The sequence below is a fragment of the Diachasma alloeum genome, unplaced genomic scaffold, assembly GCF_001412515.2.
Source record: "Diachasma alloeum isolate Michigan unplaced genomic scaffold, Dall2.0 Dall_scaffold_00308, whole genome shotgun sequence".
In the NCBI taxonomy this organism is placed as follows: domain Eukaryota; kingdom Metazoa; phylum Arthropoda; class Insecta; order Hymenoptera; family Braconidae; genus Diachasma; species Diachasma alloeum.
In genome coordinates this window covers 1,088,091-1,110,225 of record NW_021680447.1, presented here as the reverse complement: position 1 = coordinate 1,110,225, position 22,135 = coordinate 1,088,091, and the positions used below count along the sequence as shown (strand labels likewise).

Sequence of the window (22,135 nt, the reverse complement as noted above, 5' to 3'; positions counted from 1 at the left end):
AGACGAGAATTCCTTGATTTATTTGAATTTCCAATCTAATATGAATATTCAAAATCTGAAATTTTATGATTTTTTTCCTCCTAAATCGCATTCAGTGTCACTGTCCTGAGAATTCAAGAATATATTGACCGAAATTTTCAGGTTTTCTATTTATTTTCAGAGGAAAATAGAACGGGAAATTTATAGTTCTCTTTGATTTTTCCACGAAATTCTGAATTCTCTGGGCCTTTCTCATTTCCTGTCAGGGAATTCGTCATAGAGTGCTTTAATTTAGCCATTCGGTGGTGAATATTGACTAAATACTTCATAATTAGGGGTATTATTGGCACATAATGGTGATACATCGATACACCACGTTTTTTGGTGAAATACCTTCGATGAACTTTTGATCAAAATTGATCGACAGATTATTATTATTTATTCCGATATTTAACTGAGGATGGAATGTTTAGAGGAATGGTCATAAAATTTCAAGTTTTAGGAAAAATTCAAGGAAATTCATCATTTTTCCGTGTGAATGAGACGGAAATTTCACAAGTTTAGTGAATTTTCAAGGGAACACGAATATTTAGGCATGAAATGATATGACTTTTCAATTTTCCCTGAATTTTCCTGATTTTTTTGAATTTTCACGAAATAACTGAACTGAAAAATCAAGTAGTTTATTGATTTGCAGGTCATTCGAACAGAAAATCAATGTAATATTTCATGTTTTATTAAGATTTCCTAAAATTTTAATCGAGATTACACTGTGTCTGAATGAAAGCACTCTACGACTAATTCCTAAAATTCTCTAACTGCCGAATAAATTTACATCAGACATGAATTCATTCTGATGATTCATTTGGATAACAGGGCTTAGTGCAACCAACAGAAAGAGAACTTATTTTATTGAAACAAAAGTTATTGACTTCAAATAAACCATTTTTCTGGGCGTGGCCATTGTTTATTTCCGTTCCTAGTCCTCGGTAATTCTGGAAAAAAATGTCCGAACTATTTGGGTATCCTTAAGGGGAGACGGATCCCCTTTGTCTACATCAAATCTTAGAATTGTGTTTTCTCCCACAATTATTAATTTCTATCTATGAAATTGCTTTATCCATTCGATTATCGCATTGTTGAGTCAATGAAGTAGTTTAGCGAATAAAAAATAATTATTGGAGGAGAAAACACAATTCTAAAGATTCATATAAACGCAGGGGTTCCGTTTTCCCTTAACTAAAATTAGTAAAAAAATTCCATCCAAGTGGATGCCACTCAACGGATAATGAACCGGCAACACTGCACAAAATGCACGGCTACATAACACTCCTACAATGCGGTTTATTTTTCCTCATTCACTTGTGCTCTTCGTTCTGAGAAAGCACCGATCGATTTTGCAAATTAATCGACTGCCGTTTGGCCAATCCCATTGTACGTCAATGCTCAGTAACTTTCCGTTATCGCTGACTCGTTAACCGCTCTCTAATTAATAATAAAAGTTTGTGGGCATTTTGTAGTACAACGTTCAACGCTCGTGCAAACCTCTTTTTTAAGTTTTTTTTGTTTGGAAAAATGGCCTAGTGATATTACCGCGGTTTGTGCAAGCGCTGTGGCTCATCAATGGGTCACGTATTGATTTTCGTGTTGTTATTTTTTAATTTATTTATCGGGGATGGATGGGCTGGAGTGAGCGTTTTTAGTGACAATTCCATTCTGAAACTGTTGAATATCAGGACTGTTTGGGGAAATTCTGTTTGGGGCATTTGGTCGTTTTGTACAGATTTTTCAATCTCAGAGATGTGAATCATCTGTTGAAGATTGCTCCTGAATTTTAATGATTGGGGAGTGTGTTGGCCTTTCGGAAATTTTAATCAGTTTCTTTGGAACAAATTGGTGAAACATTTTCAATCGCAGAATCTATCTATCTTGCAAACTTATACTATGCAAAAAATACTGCAATAGATTATACTATATTAACCGACGGCGATAGCTGTGTGGTTAGAGCGCGGGGTTGGTATGCGGACGACTCGGTTTCGATTCCCGGTGGGGGGGCCAAAATGTTTTTTCAAGTTTTTACTAAGTTTCATGAAAGCACATCTGTTGAGTGAAAAAAATCGAGTCGCCTCATTTATCAAAGAAGGGAATAATAACATAAAATATTTTAAACTTGAAATTTCAAAATATGCAGTTCCTCCTTTCAATTTCTGTCGGTTTATAAGTTTTCTTCATCAGAAACCGATTGATTTCTCCTCCCGGATAGATCAGACGTCAAATGTGTCATATTATTCGTCAAAAACATCTGACATTTTACCAGAATAGACTCTGCGTAATTCATCACCTCGAATGTGAATAAATTCTCGATTTATTCATGTAATGTCGTAATGATGTTGATAATAGCATCTCAACCCAAGGTATTTTAATCCTGAAACTCATAGGAGAATAGCTCTATGAATAAGGGATCTATTTTTCTATCTAAAGCTAATGCGTGGGTGTTGTAGTAGAAAGATGCATGAAGAGAACCTCCTCTGGGTTTTTTTTTCTCTATTACATAAATAGATCTGTCCCTCCCCACTCACACTTACTTTCCTATGATTTAATCGAATAATAATGGGAGTTTTCTCATTATTTTGGTTGTAGATCTTGAGACCTAATTTGTGCATGGCTACCGTAATTGTTGGCTAGCTGGCCAACGAAATTTTAGAGCGGCAGACGCAATCCAGCAGCCTGTATCCGATGAGTGTAAGTACAATTTCACATATTTACGGATATTTCAACCTACAGAAGCGCAATGAAATGCTGTAATTTGCACGCGGTTATTCAGTCGGTGAATTATTCCAATTTTAACTCATGATCATTGGCACGCGTGTTAATTTTGTGTCCTGTCAGCTACACGCAATTCATTTGACATGATAAAAGGAAATTAAGATCAATAAGCACCAGGGACACCCACGAGTGAGGAGTGACATTTGTAACGCCGTCTTTTATTCTCAGCCGTGACCGATGCTGTTGACCCTACAAACACTTTACAATTTACTAGGCTATGATACCCTCCATTACACCGAGAATAAATTTTATTGGATCAAAAGGATTGGAAGGGGTTTAGTAACTTTGGCTGGTAATTTGGAAATTTTGCGAATGTTTGGGTTTAGAATCACGGGAAAACAATTTTTTTGTTTTCAGGAACATTTTTTTAACTGATTTTTGGGAATTCATCGGGAATTAGTGATGATAGTGGATACTGATTAGAATAACTGTGATGTACTTTGGATATCTTTCAATTTTTATAAATCCTCACGAATCTACGAGTTTTTCCATTGATTCCACAGCACATCACATCGTTTATAATTCGCATGGGGATTTTCAATCATGAAGTTTTTTAAATTAAATAGCCTGAAAATTATCGGAAACAATACGCAGACAATTAGCAGTGTTATTGAAATTATATTTTAGGAATAATTACTTTTTTTTAATATTCTGTTCTTGTGGATAAATAAATGTTGAAAATGATGAATATTGAAAATGGTTTAAACTTTCGTAAAATTCATTTCTTCATAAAGATGATTCCAGGGAGAAAAATTAATTGATTATAAATTTCTTATGACTTATGATCATAATCTATAAAAATTGAGAATTTTTGTACTAAGAAAGCTTCTCAATTTTTTAAATCAATTTGTCAAATATTTCCTAATAATCTAACATTGACAATCAAATTTCTTGCATCAAAGTGTAAATGATAAAATTATTGCAAAATGTTCAGTAATCTAAAGTTCAATTCCGCTGGAATAAAAAAAAACAAATTGCGAGACAAATTGGATATCTTCAAATTTCACGAATCTACACTTTTATAATAATTAGCACGTGACTGGCAATTAAAAATATCCAAGTAAAGGTTCAGAATAAATGTGAGGATTCTCAATTATCAAATTTTTTAATCAAACAGCCTGATAATTATCTGAAAACATATATAAACAATTGACAATGTTTTTCGAATTACATTTTGGAAAGAATCCAATTTTTTAAACATTCTCTTCTTGTGGATAAATATTGGAAATTGTTCAAACTGTCGTAAAATTCATTGACCACTAATTTTTTATGCATCAAAGTGTAAATGATAAAATTATTGCAAAATGTTCAGTAATCTAAAGTTCAATTCCGCTGGAATAAAAAAAAAACAAGTTGCGAGACAAATTGGATATCTTTAAATTTCCGAATCTACACTTTTGTAATAATTAGCCCGTGACTTGCAATTAAAAATGTCCAAGGTTCAGAATAAATATGAGGATTCTCAATCATCAAATTTTTTTAATTAAATAGCCTGATAATTATCTGAAAAAAAACAATTGACAATGTTTTTCAAATTACATTTTAGAAAGAATCCATTTTTTTAAACATTCTCTTCTTGTGAACAAATATTAGAAATAGTGCAAACTTTCGTAAAATTCATTTCTTCATCAAGAAAATTTCACAATTTTTTAAATCCAATTTGTCAAATGTTTCCTAACAATCTAAAATTGAGAATCAAATTTCTTTCATCAAAGTGTAAATCATAAAATTATCGCAACATCTCCTGTAAAAATGGCCAAACAAATTGGATATCGTCAAATTTCAATAAATCCTCTCGAATCTACCCTTTCACCCATTGACTCCTCTCTCACTTTATTTATATTTTCGATTATCCAGGCTAGATTGACAGGAGGTCATATGGTGAAGCAGAGGCGGTTTATCGGCAACACAAACAACAAAATGATTAATATAAGAGAAAAGTCATTACGTAAAATTTAAATATTCGGAAGAACCATGTAAGTAGGCAAAAGCCATCAGTATTTACCTCCCTAACGAGCCGACTCCTCCCCAGAATTAACAACCTGGAAAAATTCCCAAGGAAAAAATGCATTAGCTAATTATCTCCATTCGAACCCTTCAACCCATCATAATTTTCCAGTTTATAGTTCAATGAAAGAAGGATTTTTAAGAAGAACGCTCAATAAAGCTGCGACGGATCTATCCATTGAAAGAGGTTGAAGAAAGCTCTTAATGGATCCCATCCATTGATCCATTGTGATTGAAACGTGATTGATGTTTTCATTTACCAAATGCCCTCTTTATTATAACAGAAGGTCAGAATAAAAAAGCGTTAAAATCCCGATGCATTGAAGTGAAAAAAACTTTTATACAATCATCAAAATCCCTTACAGGTTCTTTTTTAGGTACATGAGACTGGATTATTGGAGAATTGAATATAAAAATCGATTTATAAGGTTAATGGAAAACCAAAGGAATTATCGTGATATATTACTGTAAATATATTTTCTACGTATTTGTGAGCAGCGATTAGTGAGAGATAAAAGGTGCATAGTCAATTATTCAGTGGATGATAAATAGTTATTGGATTATTTAAAGTATTGGATACGATTGGATGGTGATTCAGCCACACAACAAAACTATTTCTATTATTTTCACTCGAATTTGTGTGCCGTCGTGGCAGTGTTTCATCATAATGGTGAGTAATCATTTAATCGGTTATTCTGATACATTTTTCTTAGTATAAGTACCCAGAAGTCCATGAGATCTCTTCGTCATTTCATTCCACTGGGATAAACAAGTTCAATTGTCAATTAATCACTACTTTGTCGTAACAAATGTACACTGTTGGAAATTTTTTGAAATTTCAGGGAAAATATGATGGTAATTCTCCAGAGTGATATTGAATCAGATTTAGGGAAAAAATGGGTATGAAATTTCATATTTTAGGTAGAATTCAAAGAAAATCATGAGCTTTCAGTGGGAGTGAGATGGAAATTTCAAAAGTTCATTGAATTTCCAATGGAACGAGTATTCAGATAGAAAATGATATGAATTTGGAATTTCATGCGACAATCATTTGTTAAATTTTTAATGAACGTTCGTCGATTTATTTGATGGATCAAATTTAACAAAGAATAATTGTAAATTGAAATAGATAATTGTGGGATTGTTTCCAAATGTATACATGCTCTCACCATCTAGTTTCGTAGTCAAGTAATTAATTAGTTGTTAAATGTCACCTACTAGTTATGAAAATTCAATAACTAGTTAGTAATTCATGTTTTGAACAACTAATTGGTGGAATCCATCAAATAATTTTCTCTGTGTCCCCTGAATTTTCCTGATTTTTCTGAATTTTCACGGAATAATTTAACTGAAAAATCAGAATTTGATTGATTTTCAGATCATTTGAACCGAAAATTAATGGAATATTTGATTTTCCAATGAAAATGTTTTCTGAAATTTCAATGAAAATTAAAGACAGACGAAAATTTTTAACAGTGTATTGCGCTTTTGAAAGTCACATGGATGGAGCGATTTCATAGATTTCTGTCACCATAAAATGTAAAGATCGTACAGCATGAAGAATGCGACCATTGTCCCTGTTTTTCCCTCACATGCTGTAGTTTAATTCAAGGTTATTGATTTTCCATTCATTTAGAATGGAATTAAAGGGGATTTAATGATACAGTTGAATTGTGCTATTTAATGATAAGAATGCTCGTAATAATAAACAAAGAAAATGTCGCCGGATATTTGGGCCATTCGTTAAGCCAGTGGTATTGATGTGAAATCACTAAAGTGTGGCCACGCGGGAGTGGAAATTTCCGTTGCCCCCACGTAGCTTGTGTCATGTTTCACCTATACATATGTATAGTGTACATGTACACATATCTATATATAAATCGCAGACAGATGCTTCTCGCCCGCGCGACTGTGTACATAAACTCGTCGGGTTGCCTGGTTCACACTACAGTATATATTACAAGGTTCATGAATTTCAATGATTGCTGATACAATAAAAAGATTGAATGGAACCACTGGAGTTGGGGGAATTTATTTTCAACGATATTGTCATGTGCAACGAGTGGAGTTGACGAAAAATTGTTCAGAGGATGACAGCTAATTTTACGGTCCAAATTTGTCGAGCAAAATGTAATTTAATAATAAAAAATACTGAGTGAAGGATTTTTTTTGCGTTTTGTCAGGTAAAAAATGAGTCGCGGGAGTGAAAACCACATCTCTTCGTGCAGCGCAATTTCCCGCAGGGGTTTTTTCTCTCTTTCCAAAGCGTAAAAAATAATTATCAAGTTTTCATTACAAACTAGCGATAGATTAATTAATACTATGTTATTTTATTTCATTTTCTTTCCATTTCCGTCTTCACAATTAGATTAATTCAATTTTATTCATTCTTATTATTATATATATTTTTGTTCCTCAATTCATAAGTTACAACATCGAATGAAGAGGAATTCCCTATAAATCACGTGGGAATCCAGATCGACAAACAATTTTCGATAATCACACCTAAATTTTTCATTTCTTTTTTTTTCTTTAAATTAATTAGTACCAATGATCTGAAAATGTGAACGAATATCAACATGTTACATCCCTTTGATATCATTTTAATAGAACCGAAGAAGGAAATTGCAAAGAGAAATCGATCATCATCAATCAATATCAATAAAATGAAAGAATCTATTTTTCTACGTTTTCGAAATTTTTCAAATGGTTTTCTCCTTCTTAAAAAATGAAGGGAGATTAACATTTTTAATTTCTGTGATCGTATTCCGTTTATAGTAACAGGAAATACGTAACATGCAGGGAAGGAAAATCAGAAATAAATTTTAAAAATCGATTTTTCAATCTTGAAAATTTCAAAACATTTTTTTTTTTTAAATAATGAAGAAAAACCAATGTATTTTCTTTCTATTGCCTAATTCTGATGGGAGAAAGTGAAAAGAGGAAGAAATTGATATATTTTTTCGAATAATTAACCAATACCCATAAATTCAATTCCTATCCTCACATTTTCAAAGAATACATAAAAAAAATAGCAAAGAATTAAAATCAGCGATGAAAAATGTTATCCCATTACTATTATGTAATTGTTATTTATGCAGTTCAAAAATGAATTTTGTTCTCTTGTAGTTCACAAAATTAATCCACAAAATACAAAAAATTCGAGATAATGTTTACCGTTTCAATAGAAACTATTTGTCAGTAAATTTTGTAGCGCAAGCGTATGAAATTTACTGTCCTTTCGCATTTTCCCTTTTCGTAATTATTTTACCACTTTTCCCCCCTGTGTAATATCCCCAAACAATGATGGAATTACATGTGTCACTAATCCGCCTTGAGTTTCATTCCAAGAAGTTGGACGCGACTTTATTAACAGTCTGTCAGTTACCTGGTCAATTGAATACTTGTGACAGTTGCATATAAAACTCATGCATATCTGACGCACATATTTTGCTGACTCATGTGTCAGGCTGCCTAGGGCCATTCCAATCGAATGGGTTAGAGGAAATTAATTGCATCGGATGTTCGAGTATCATATGAATGAAATCCATTTTTCAAATCATTTAGTTCTAGAATTAATTCTGCTTTCGGCAGCTGTTTCGATTTCAATTCTCGATTTATTCCTTCATGATTATTTGGCTTGTGTATTTAGGGAGCGGAATGATTTCTCTTTTATTGTGAAAAATGGCAATTGCATGGAGAATATGAAACAAGTGTTTTATAAAATTTATAATATTTTTTTGTTGTGCTTTTCTATTTTATGATTTTTTCTATGAAATAAAATCATTACATAAGTTCTTCAATAGGAATATTGCATCATTGGCTTGTTAATGTCTCGTTTCACATTTATAATTTTTATTAAGGCCGTATTTCATAATATTATGTATGGAAAAATTCAGTGGAAAGCCTGTCGTATTTCTCATTAAAGAAATCGTTCTAACGATTTTTCTGCAGAATTGTATTATGGGAAGAAAAATGCTATTTTATACTATCATATTACTGTATTAAAATGGCCATATTATAGTATAGAACAAATTTTTTTTTTCGTAGAATACTACGAAAAACAATCTGTTGTAGAAAAAATATAAAAAATTTTCTGTAATTATTTTTGCCAATTACTATTGAAAATAATGAAATTTCTTCTGGGGTTTGCATTTTCCAAATTTTTCTGTAGATTTTATGATAAAAAACAAAAAAATTCGAGTGAAAAATCTGGAAAACGTTATGCCCACGAATTTTTATAAACAATATGCAAAGAGAATGAGCTAAATAGCAAATTTACTAGAAATTGTCAAAGAATAGATAGAATGTTCAGAACTCCAATGTATTTCTCATAAAATCCCAGCACAAAGTCACTAGAATTTCCCAGCTAAAGCGCCAGATTGTGCCATTTGCATTTTTTGAAATATAAATGGGAAAAATTTAGAAAAAACTGAGTGAATTCTGTATTATCATTCTCTCACAGACTCAACTAATTTTCACCCTGTTAATTTTCCCAGTATCAATATTTGAATACATCCATCCGAAATTCTCTCCGTAACTTTCCCCAACGATGAAGAATTTTCAATTTGCGGTTTTTTCCAACATTAATATTACCGAAGAATCTGTGTGTACCAAAGTAGTGGGGTAAGAGAACAGGCGGAAGTTGTGGGCTCCATTAATTACGTGCAGGGTGCCGAAAATGTACTTGTAACACCGTACCAACTTCGACTAGCACGATTAATCTCGATCCGGTAGACGCCCAGAAGAGGTGGATTGATAAATTCATGCGAAAACTGGTGAAAAATATCCCCCGGATGTCTAAGCAAGAAAAGTCGTTTCAGGAGATTTTCGTGATGTAGATGTGTCTTATCCAGAGAATTCGAGTTTATCCATTCAATGGACGATTGAAATAGCCTTTTCAATGTGAACAATTTACATCGGTATATTTTAAGACAAGATCACGATGTGTCAGAGTCAATGAGATCGATCAATTGCAAGCGTGACATGTGCAAATGCATGGCACAGAGTTTAATCAAGTACTGTCAGTGGTACAATACAATCACTATCGATTTCGTTTATAATAGGGGCGTCATGATTCTATTGAATTCATTAGGAACAATCTGTGGCGTGCGGGTACATGAGATATTTATGAGGAGCCTTTGTGAGGGACCTTGAATAAAACATTCCAAATTGAAATTTCGCTGCAGAAAAAAATTGTACATTGTGATATAAGGGCGATAGGCTGCCACTTAATGTCTGAATATCCTATACTATTTTATGTCGAGGCTAAAGTAAAAAATGTGACAACATTTAGGGAGGGGGGGCGCAAGAGGGGTTCAGGGGGGCTACGCCCCCCGGCGAGGGGGGGTTTGAAAAATAATAAATTTTCAAACCTCATTATCATCTTCAAACTCCATAATCAATAGGATTTGAATGGAAAAGAACTGTCTTCTACAATTTATCGATAATTTTTGATTGAAGAAAAGCCCAACTATTCCAAAGAGAAAAGATTTGTGAAATACAATCATCTCATTTTAAACACAATTCAGTCTTCCACAAATTTTATCTAATATTTCTTTCAAATTGTCAATGCAACATGACTATTCAGAAATAAAATGATATAAATTTTCAATGTTCCCCTCAATTTCTCTGACTTTTCCGAATTCTCACGGAATAATTGAACCGAAAAATCAAGTATTTTATTGGTTTAGCTCATTTGAATATAAAATCAATGGAATATGTAATTCTTCAATGAGAAGCTTTCCCGAAAGTCCAGTGGAAATTAAACGTGATAAAAATTTCCGGGCTTTGACACAGAAAATTCAGACGAAAAGTTTTAACAGTCTCCATTAATCCTCAAGAAGTGCACTTCTCATACTTTCCAGATTTGCAAAATGTTTCCTATCGATCCACAGTTAATAATCAAATGTCAATAAAATGTAAAACATGATGCATCTGATCATTCATCGAAAATTTATCAGTCAACCCATTCACTCATAAATAGATGAATAGATAAACGATGTGATTTTATCTCCCATTTTTCCATCTCGATCCACAATTAGCTCCAGCGATCTGCAAATATTGCTCAGACAACACTTCAAACTCATGACATTGTAGGAATTCTCCTAATGGCCCTCGTCAATGAACACTCGTCTGCTTGCTCGCTAATCTCATTATGCCTCATTGCCAGTCGAAACAAAAGTTTTAGGAATATTCCGACTGTCCCACATGATAACGATCCTCTGTGCACGGAAAGAATATAAAACTATTTTTTACTATTCTATTAACGTACACGGAGAGAAATATTCAATAAAAATTACATAGCTAGTCTGTAATTCCGGAGCGAAATGTGGTTGTAGGAAATTTTACGGAACTGTCACTGAATTTTACCAGAGCGTTCCGTAATTTTTATCTGAATCTCCTGTGAAAAATTTCGATACCGTCAGTTAAATTTTCTGAGTCGATTCCGTAATCGCTGAGTGAATTGTGAGTTCCGTATTTTTTACAGAACATTTCTCTCTGTGTAGTAAGCTTTAATATGAGAAATTAGGCGCCGGACCATATTTGCCAGACATTAAAATTTACTGTTTAACATAGTAATTTTGAGGACAAATAAAAAATTACGAGGCGGCGGATGAAAAAATAATGGTGACGGAATTAGAATATGATGGAGTCCATAAGAAACATTACTGTGGAACACAGCACAAACTGCGAGTCGGTATGGTAGAAAGTGATGGCTCAGATGGTAAAATTTCATTTGTCACTGCACTGTTAGAAAATCTCTCCTGAAATTTCAAGTAAAAATCTTGAAATTTTTAGCAATCACTCATTCACACGAAATGTTTATGTATTTTGTTTTTGAAAAATCAGTTGAATTCTGGAGTAATCAATGGATTTTTAAGATCTACATGATAATGAAAATTATTAAATAATTTGAAAATTCAAGCAATAATTTCCCTGAATTTTCAAATCACTGAAAATTCAGTGCAAGTGTTATGTTCGATTTCCGCAAGGAATTTGAAAATTCTAGATGTCATTGAAATATTAGTGATAGACTACCATGGAAAAACCTAACTATCCGAAATGTTCAACCTGAATCAGATTTCCGGAACAATTTGATCTTAAATTGGATTCAAATTCACAACATTGAGAATTCAAGTGCAAGTATTGCTTAATTTTCAAAAAAATTCTCACAGTGTAGTAAAATTTACGAGCATAAACATGATTTTGTACTTTCGTGATAGAAAAAATTTCCCCTTCTCCTCTTTCTACACGAATATTCATGGAGCAGGAGAATAAGGGATAGGTTTTTTTTCAAACACCGCTCAGAGAAAAAAAGTTAATTAACTTTCGATAAAAGTTGGACACGCGAGTATAAATCAAAATTTTAAAACGTAATAAAACTTCCGATGTCGCATAGTAAAAATTCAGACGACTAGAGTAATTTTCGTTGATTCAATACTAAAAATACCTTTTAAATACCATTTTTTCGTGCGCGCATTTTATACTGTTCCTTTTATTAAAAATTCCTGTATTAAATAGTAAAAACGAAATTTCCCATCGCTAAAATTCAGTTAAAATAGATAAGATTTTGCAGATTTTCCGATGTGGTCCTGGATTACTATGTTCACATAGTGATTTTTCATTGTATATTCTCTCCACGCATATCTACAACGAATAATTCAGCATTCCCACCAAAGAAATAAAATCAAAAAAGAACTCCCCAGTTTTTTGTCCCTCATAATTCAGGATGGAAACAGATTATGCAAATATTGTCAGAATCATTCTTCCGCTCAGCATCAGAATTAATTATAAATGCCGTATTAGCCTGACCGTTAACGTGTTTTAACCCCTGTAACTCCTAAATTCGTGTAATGTTAACGCAAACGAGGTCACATACCTTAATTGTTGGTAAATCACATGCATTGGACAGCACAAGTGACATCTAGAATGCTTTCAAACAGCTTTACAATGTATTCAATGATTCACCGCGTGATACACACTGATCCGTTCTGACATTTCTAAGGGCTTGTGTTCTGTGTCCCCGTGTGACCCTAATGACCATTCATGGGATTTGGGATGCGCGAACGATTTAACGCTTCCAAGTGGATTAATCCTGCGACCTATTCGGTATTGTCAATTTTGCGGTAGACACGTTTATCAATACCAATCATACGGATAACTGGCGTTGTAGCATTTCATACGTGAAATACTCATCATTCATTATGAATGATAATCATGAATAAACTCATTATCCAAAGAAAAAAAATGTTTATGATTCAATGTTTTCAGCACTGCAATTTGAAATCGAGAGAGAAAGTTGTTGAATTTCTGTTAGAAATTTTTTGAAATTTCGTGGAAGATGTTATGGTAAAACTCATGAGTGTGACATTGAATCGGATTTAAGGAAATAGTATATTCCGTAACGAGTGCAAAATAGCATATTTCGTAACGAGTGCAAAAAAGTGTTTTTTGGCGAGTGGGAGGTTTATATTACGAGCCGAAGGCGAGTGATATAATCCCACGAGCTAAAAAACATTTTTTCACGAGTTACGAACAATATTTTTCATCACAATGTGGCGGAAATTGGACTTTTAGGCACACGGAGCGTGCTGAAAACTTCACTTTTCGTCACAGCGTGATGAAAAAGTGTTTTTTGGCGAGTGGGAGGTTTATATCACGAGCCGAAGGCGAGTGATATAATCCCACGAGCTAAAAAACATTTTTTCACGAGTTACGAACAATATTTTTCATCACAATGTGGCGGAAATTGGACTTTTAGGCACACGGAGCGTGCCGAAAAGTTCACTTTTCGTCACAGCGTAATGAAAAAATGGTTATGAAATTTCGAGTTTTAAGTGGAATGCACGGAAATTCATGAGTTTTCAGTGGGAGGGAGAAGAAAAATTCACAGCGAGATAGAATTTTCAGTGGAACATGAATAATAAAAAAAAAATGACATGAATTTTGCAAACTAGTTCGTAATTGTTATTCCACATATTTTTCCGAAAATTTTGAAAAAAAAAATTCTTCGTAGCTCAAAAATTGGAGGCCCTGGACTGTTTTGGCATTTTAAGCGTTTTCGGGCAAATGAACAATGAAAAAACGTTTTTTTGCCCTAATTATTCGTTTTGAGATCTATATAATCGATCTTCAACGTATGAAAAGTCTCACTCCAATAACCCACGAATTTTAAAACTCATAATAGTCTCCCCTTAACAACCAAATGATAGTTGGTTCAAATAAAATTCTTTTCATAAAATTTTTTTTTCTGTCAGTTTAGGGTTAGTATCCATTACCAAACTTCATAAATCCCAGTTCAAGTGGAAATCGCCACAAAAAAGCTCGAAAAATGAATTTCACACCCCGGGTTGTCCCTCTTGGATGTCCTTGATATAAATATTTCTATTAAGCCCATGAAATCTCGTTTGTAATCGCTCATTCGTTTACGCGAAAGAGGGCAAAAAAGAGCAGAATAAAAAACGAGAGTGTGGAATACCCCGTTGGATGAATAGCAGTTCATGAAACGTAAAAAGCGACGCGCCACTAGAGACAGAAAAATAATTAAGAGAGCTACGGGCACTAAAGGATGACGGGAAAAACGTGAAATTCCGTGACGATTTTTGGTGGAGTAGGAAAAATCCCCCGGTCTAGACTGGGTTTTGATCGCAAGAGTGATCATGTTTGAGGGATTTAAATATGCACTGGTAGAAATTTCACTTACAACGCTGCAAGGGACTACCGGGTGGCCGGGTGTGACTAAGGTATCGCGTTCTATAAAGAATTATAAAAAGTCTCAGCTTTGTTGAAGTTTTACTTGAGGAAGAGATTAATAAAAACTGTGAAGAATTGGGCTGTTCAAGTTTTGGACACACGTGCGCGTTATTCGACTACAGGATACACCTGTTGTGGTCATAACGTGAGGTTTTTTACAACGATTTTTCATATTCTTACGGAAATTATTTTGCACGCTGGTTTTTTCGTGGGAGCATGGGGATGATAAAATTTACAGTCAGTGATCGATATTATTTTTATGATCAGGCGGCATACAGGGTCTCTTGAAATTCAACACGGAGAGAAAGATTGGATAAAAATTACCTCGAAAATCGTGACAAATTTTACTATATGAATGGTAATCGTGGAGCGAAATGTAATTCAGTGAAAAAATACTGGTTTTTAGTGAATATCTTATGATTTTCTCGGTAAAAAAATTTACATATGGATGCAAAAATTATCCTCCTGTTCAGTAAAATATCCAATATCGACAGAGGAGTGTTTGTTTTGTACTCGTCTGAAGGTCATGGGGATGGACGGAAGTGATTTTTACCAAACGGGTTCGGTAACCATCATTCTCCGTTACAGAATCATTATACGACAAATTGGAGCAGTTATTCACGTTCACGTTTAATAAATTTACCCACTTAGTTTTATAATTTATGCGCATTTATATATTATAATTTATTCGTATGTTATAATTTATTCGTATTCATGTTTAGTCAATTTTTTAGTCATTTTTAGTCAATTTTCCGGGCCAAGAGACGAAAAAATTTACTACTAATCTCGCACTTTTTCTCCTATTTAAGGTGAAAAAGTAATGGGAATCGAGGTTGCTCCACGATTATTGACTTGTTTGGTAATTTTTCTCCAACTTTTTTCTTCGTGAAGATAAGTAATTTTAGGGGACTCGGCGGTCTGTCTGGAGACATAAAGTCTCACGATATTTTTTGATGATTACAAATTATTGGTTGAAATTTCGAGGAATTTCGTCATTGAACATTCAAAATTTTATGTAACGAATTCGATGAATATATTCTTGAATTTTCATGTAATTGAATACTCAGGTTTTAATTGTAAATTTGAGTAATTTGGGGAATTCTCCACTTCTTGCAGCTCAAAAATTTGGAATTCTATTAAATTTTGAGTGTAATCTAAAATTTCATCCATTATATTCGTCAATTCCAAAATTCCCAATTTTTTGTGACAGGATAACTAATTTTGGCTTCAAGAGTTTAAATATGCTATTTTTAGATCATGTTTCATAACTGAAGTAACTGAAAAAATAATTGTTCAAATAAATCCAATTGTGATTTAAAATATTCTTTCCAATGCCATTTTGACCGAGTTCGATCTGTTATCGAAAAAAATTATTTTGAAATCAATATTCAGGGAAAGGTAAAAAATTTTACCACTAGGACAATATTGAAGTCCATAAATCATTGAATTCAATTTAAAATACCTCGTCATAGTAATTCTCTCCGGAAGTACATTGTTAATTTATTGGCAAAATTAATTGACTACGTTGTGACGAAAGCAATTCCCGACTTATTTCTCCCTCAAATCGATATTAATGTAACTTTCCTGAAAATGCCTAATGAACTGTCCATGAAATTACACATTTTCTTTAAAAAAGAATACTTTGTCTCCATATAATTCATTTTGGCACATTCCTACGCCATAATAGGAGTTAATTCTATTAAATTGAAGAACACCCCAGCTCTTCAATGAGAGTCCTCGAATTACTTTGAAGGGAGGAAAAAAAATGAGCTTGGGTACGCAAAGTGGAATGAAAAGCTACAATATATAAAGTAATTAACTCTTAGTTATTCCACAAAGGCAATGAACACTTGCTTCAAATTATAAAGCGTCAGAGTTGTCTCGGCCGGGTTCCAAAATACAGCTTACTACCTCAAGCCGCCCTATTCATTCATTAATTATAACTTAGTTTTTGTACATGAGACCGGAAAGGTGTGGAGGTGGTGCACTCAACTCGATACACATTGTATCAACTTATATATTACCTGATAGAAATCAACGATGTACAGCAGAAGAGAATTTAGCATGAAGTGGAATGGAATAAAAGCTCGTGTTCAGTGTTTACAGTTATGTTTTCGGTTGTTCATCCATGAAAAATGGAAAATGAGCACGATACAGTTGAAGCCGATAGTTCCGTGATAATTATGCATTGTTTACCACTTCCTATTCGCCAACATTCTCATTCCATCGCTGCACCATATGGTGGAACAGCGCCAATCGGACTAATATTCATGGAAACTGTTCGGGACTTTGAATTTTTTGTCTACATTTATGGTAGATTTTTTTTTTATTAATGTGAAGGACATTCAGGTGAAATCTAGGGTTCTATAGGGGCTACATTATACACTGGTAATAATTTTTGTCTGAAATTTCCGGTACACTTTTTGAAAATTTTTATCCAATTTAATGGCCACTACGAATTCAAGGAATTTTGTAATTGAAAATTCATAATTTCGTGGAAATTCAAAGAGAACTGTAAATTTCAGCTCCATTTCCCCCGAAAATGAATAGAAAACCAGAAAATTCGCGTAAATTTATTCTTGAATTTTCAGGAGAGTAAGAGTGAATGCGATTTAGGGGGAAAAAATCATGAAATTTCAAATTTCACTGAAAATTCAATGTAATTTGTAGTAAATATTTTTTGATACGGTAAAGACTCATTCAAAAGACTCCCCATTTAACAATTTAAATAATGGACATTCGTGCGTATATTGTAGATTCTTCTGGTAAGTACAAAGATGTGATGTCAAGCAAACAATTTAGTGATCAATGGTATAATTGTGTTTCAATCGGTTGAGTGCACTCGCCCACGGCCCATGGCGAACTGTCCACGGTCCCGTTCCTTATGGGAACCTCAAACTCAGGTTCATTCGTTTAAACTACATCGAGATCTGCGTCGCCAATGGATCGATTGCTGAGAGGATGTTTACGCTAAAGTACGCGAGCAAAGCCATCTCAGTCCCGAGTTATGATCATTCGGTCCTAGTATTTTAAGTGTGAAAATTCTCTCCACAAGTTTGGGACTGGATATTCATATTGGATTGGAAATCCAAATAAATTAAGGAATTCTCGTCTTCATGCTGCTCAATATTCTGGAATTTTACTGAACTTTCAGTGAAACCTGAAATTTCATGATTTTTTCCCCTAAATCGCCTTCAACTGTTCATGAAATTTCATTTTTTTTCTAACAGTGTACCCTCAGACGAATATTTCATTTCAATTGAGTGAATGTGGTGTTTGAATAAAGCTTTTATTCAAACTTAAATTTGATTTTCATTTCCGGTTTTATTCACATCTAATGAATAGTTTTTTCAGAATAAATTTACGGAGATGACTTCCCCCATGATTTCATGAATACCTAACTATAAATGTTCTAAAGAACCCTCAGATGGAAAAAATGGTGAAAGTCCTTTGATATCCTCAAGTTAATTCGAGTGTTCCCTGCAGTTTTACATTGCTTACGAGAAGAATTTGGGAAAAAATCGTTCATAATTCGCATCACTTAAATTACATTTTGCAAGATGGAAGATTTTTCCAGGATCTCCTCCTTACACAGAAAAATGTGGAATTGTTTAACTATCCTTAATTGAAATAAATTGAAAAAAACTCAGAAATGCTGATTTATGCAACGAGAATAAACAAATCCGTCAGACTCCCCCTAGAGATGACTAAAGCAATATCTTCTACTATTTGCTTTTCGTTATCAGCAACTGCTGCGTTCTCGTTCACTGTTTATACCCCATTGGTATGTTTGTTTTTCCGGTGAATTGATCCTCCCGCGGTATTCTTAGAAATGCATGACTCGGCTCAATGTACTTGATGAACGAGCTAATTACCTCATGGTTACTAAACATTCTTACGAATATCGCATCATTTTTCAAAACACGTCTCTAACTGTACGGGCGGGGCAGCGCTGTGAGGTGCAGAGAAACATTAAAATATATTTTCATCACGCTGTGACGAAAAGTGAACTTTTCGGCACGCTCCGCGTGCCTAAAAGTCCAATTTCTGCCACATTGTGATGAAAAATATTGTTCGTAACTCGTGAAAAAACACTTTTGCACTCGTTACGAAATATACTATTTCATCACGCTGTGCGAAAAAGTAACTTTTTAGGCACGCTTAAAACGTCCCTTTTCCACACATTGTGATGAAAAATATCGTTCGATACTCATGGGAAAGTTTTTTTTGGCTCGTGGTAGGTTTATAGCACGAGCCGAAGGCAAAAAACTCCTTTCCGAACTCGTAACGAAATATACTATTTCATCACGCTATGCGGAAAAGTAACTTTTTGAAACGTCTTTTTTCCACACATTGTGATGAAAAATATCGTTCAATACTCATGGGAAAAGTTTTTTTTGGCTCGTCGTAGGTTTATAGCACGAGCCGAAGGCAAAAAACTTTCTTCCGCACTCGTAACGAAATATACTATTTCATTATGCTGTGCGGAAAAGTAACTTTTTAAAACGTCTCTTTTCCACACATTGTGATGAAAAATATCGTTCGATACTCGTACGAAAAGTGTTTTTTGGCTCGTGGGATTGTATCACTCGCCTTCGGCCCGTGCTATAAACCTCCCACGAGCCAAAAAACTCTTTTCCGCACTCGTAACGAAATATACTATTGTGAAAAGTCTTTTCATTTACTTGTAAACGAAAAAGGCGCAGTTCGGCCACTCGCTGAACGTAACATCACTGTCAAAAAATGTTGTTCGACACATGTGAGCCGGGAATTTTCAGCTCGAGGCGAAGCCGAGGGCTGCCGACTTCACACTTGTCAAAATTCCGTGTCACTCGTATCGAAATATACTGTTTCAAATTAGAGTACAATTAGAGTTATGAGGATGAGGGCTGCAATTTATTTATCCCACGAAACATCGAGACTGCGGGTCCAGCGAAATTTCAACGAATTATCTTCTTTCGCTCTTCTTGGTGAATTGTTCGTTTGGCGTCTCTGGGGGAGTATCAATACATTATAACACATTCTCAGAATCCTTCACCCTTTAGCCTAATAATACATTCTATGCAATTTTCAAGTTGAGAGATCCAGACAATTCTCACTGCTGTTCTTGAATCAATAGCTAGCCAACCCTCATATGACCGTTCTCAACCCTAATTTTAGAATCCTTTGTAGACATCCCCTTTCGCATTGTGAAAAACCAAAACCCTGAGTATTGCCTATTCTCCTAATGTAGAAACTGTCTCATTGTTGTTTTATTTAGTAAAATCATTAAGGGGTTTCATTGGTGAAAAAAATGATATATTGTAGTTGTTGAATAATGAATGATTTTTTTTTAGAATTTTTCTAGATTCCAGTGCACTGATAGAACGGATTAGTTATTGTTAACGAATGGATTTTGGTTNCACCAAATGTTCATTCGTTAATAGTTAACGAATGTATATTTGAGGAGCCTTGTTTGACTTGACTTTCGCCATTCAAGTGAACCATTCGTTAACTATTAACGAATATTCATTTGGTCATATTCAACTCTATCATTCGTTGATAGTTAACGAATCTCGTTTGGAATAAATGAATCATTCTATCAGTGTGTCGTGTTATTAATAATCACAGCCAATTTTTATGGATGATTGCACGCTTATGGCAGCTTTTTTTATTGGCATAAAACTATATTTAATTCATTATTATTTGAAAAAATCAGATTATTAACATTATACTATTTGAAAAATTAGATCAACATATTTTAAACCTTCATTAATGTAAGGGTCAAATTCTCATAATATTACAGGAATTTAATATTGATGGTGATCCTGCGACGAGAATATAACCCACACAACCCAAAACTTAAAAATTTCCCATGCTCTATTTTTCCGGGATTCCCGTGACTTGACGCTGAATATTCATGTTTTCATTAAAAATTCGGAGAAGTTGGTAAATTATCATCTTTCAGCTGCTAAAAATTTGGAATTTCAGTGAATTTTCAACATTTATGACCCGCAAGGGGCATTCCGTCAGATTATTCCCTCCATATAAATTTCGAACGATAGGAATGCAATATATGAGGCTCTTGCGAGTCAAAGCAATATTCATGCGACTAAATGGAAATCGAAATATTATCCAACTAATTTGACCCCCACTCCACCGCAATTGTCAAATATTGCATTTCTACTGATTGACATTCAGATTGGAGGAATAATCAGGGAAATTAAAAATGTTATGATTGTTTTCCGCTATACGGAGGAACAAATACAGGAAATACTACTGTGGAGCACGATGAAATGGATTCATTATGAGGGACCCGCAAAAATTGAGGTATCAGTACCGGAAATTTTGCAGCGATATACAGAATTTTTTAAGGGTAAATCAGAAGAAAAACCTGTAGCACACAGCAGAAATTGCGGTGTTAGTACAGTAATTTTCCTGATACACTGTTGAAAATTTTCTACTGGAATGTCAAGGAATCTCAAGGAATTTTCTCATAAGAAATTCGTAATTTCATAAAAAATCCGTGGAAACTGTAAATTTCTGTTTAATTATTTGCGAAAATGCAATAAAATTTCAGAGAAAACTCTCCTCGAATTCTAGATTCCTCTGAATTTTCAAGAAATTCCATAAAAATTCCTGGAATTGCCAGAATTTTAAAGGAATTCTCTAAAAATTCAAGTGAATTCGGCAATGAATATTCACTTTCAAGGAATTTTGTCATAAAAAATTCGAAATGTCAAGGAAAAATCCGTGGGAACTGTAAATTTCAGTTTAATTATTCGCAAAAAGGTAATAAAAATTCATAAAAATCTCTCCTCGAATTCTAGATTCCTCTGAATTTTCAAGGAATTCCATAAAAATTCCTGGAATTGCCAGAATTTTAAAGGAATTCTCTGAAAATTCAAGAGCATCTGGCAGAAAATATTTACTTTCACCTTCAAATTCATCTAAATTGTGGAATTCCCGCCTTCTTGCCACAAAAAAATTGAGACTTTATTTGAATGTTCAGAAAAACATGAAATTCCATTAACTTGTTCCCCTTAAATCACAAGTCTTTCCGGAAAAATCAGTCAAATTTTTTGAACAGTGTATTTGCGTCTCCACCTAAATCCACCGCCTCTGAAACTTCAATTTCTCCCTAACACTGTGATTGTTCATAAATTATGTATGAAAATAGGTAACAATCAGGGTCGTTTCAACCTGAGCTCATTTCTCTGTGAATTTTTTATAAAAAACCTCCGAGGGAACATCACTATCCATAAAATTATAATGCATTTCCCCAAATTGAAATTTAATGGCCCAAATGCCAGGTGACGTGTTCCTCGCAAGTTTCCCGGGACACGAAAATGGAGTGAGATTTTTAGGAATCAGACTTAGTTATCATCCGAATCACACTAGAAAGAACCAACACGAACGACTAGACGCGGAGGGTTTTGCATGCCAAGCCTGCGCGTCAGGACCCCCTTACACACGCAAACAAGTTATCAGGTCTGACATATGTAAACACACAGGCAGACGAATAAAATCATTCAGTAGTGTGGATCCTTCGCTCATTTAGATAGGGTGCCACTCTCACATTCTTCAG

The 22,135-nt window shown here is 34.0% G+C and overlaps 1 protein-coding gene across 4 annotated transcripts in view; it reads left to right on the top strand.

Moving 5' to 3' along the window:
* The window catches only part of LOC107039837 (multidrug resistance protein homolog 49), a 67,280-nt gene that overhangs the window by 4,678 nt on the left and 40,467 nt on the right, over positions 1–22,135 (top strand). For 2 of the 4 annotated variants that reach the window (XM_015259673.1, XM_015259664.1), the window contains exons 2-5: positions 2,620–2,721; positions 4,663–4,781; positions 4,925–5,099; positions 5,178–5,482. The gene's annotated coding sequence lies outside the window, so the exon portion shown is untranslated. Of the gene's footprint in view, positions 1–1,396; positions 1,414–2,619; positions 2,722–4,662; positions 4,782–4,924; positions 5,100–5,177; positions 5,483–22,135 lie in introns of those variants that run through there. The other 2 variants (XM_015259666.1, XM_015259665.1) reach the window with 2 other exon arrangements.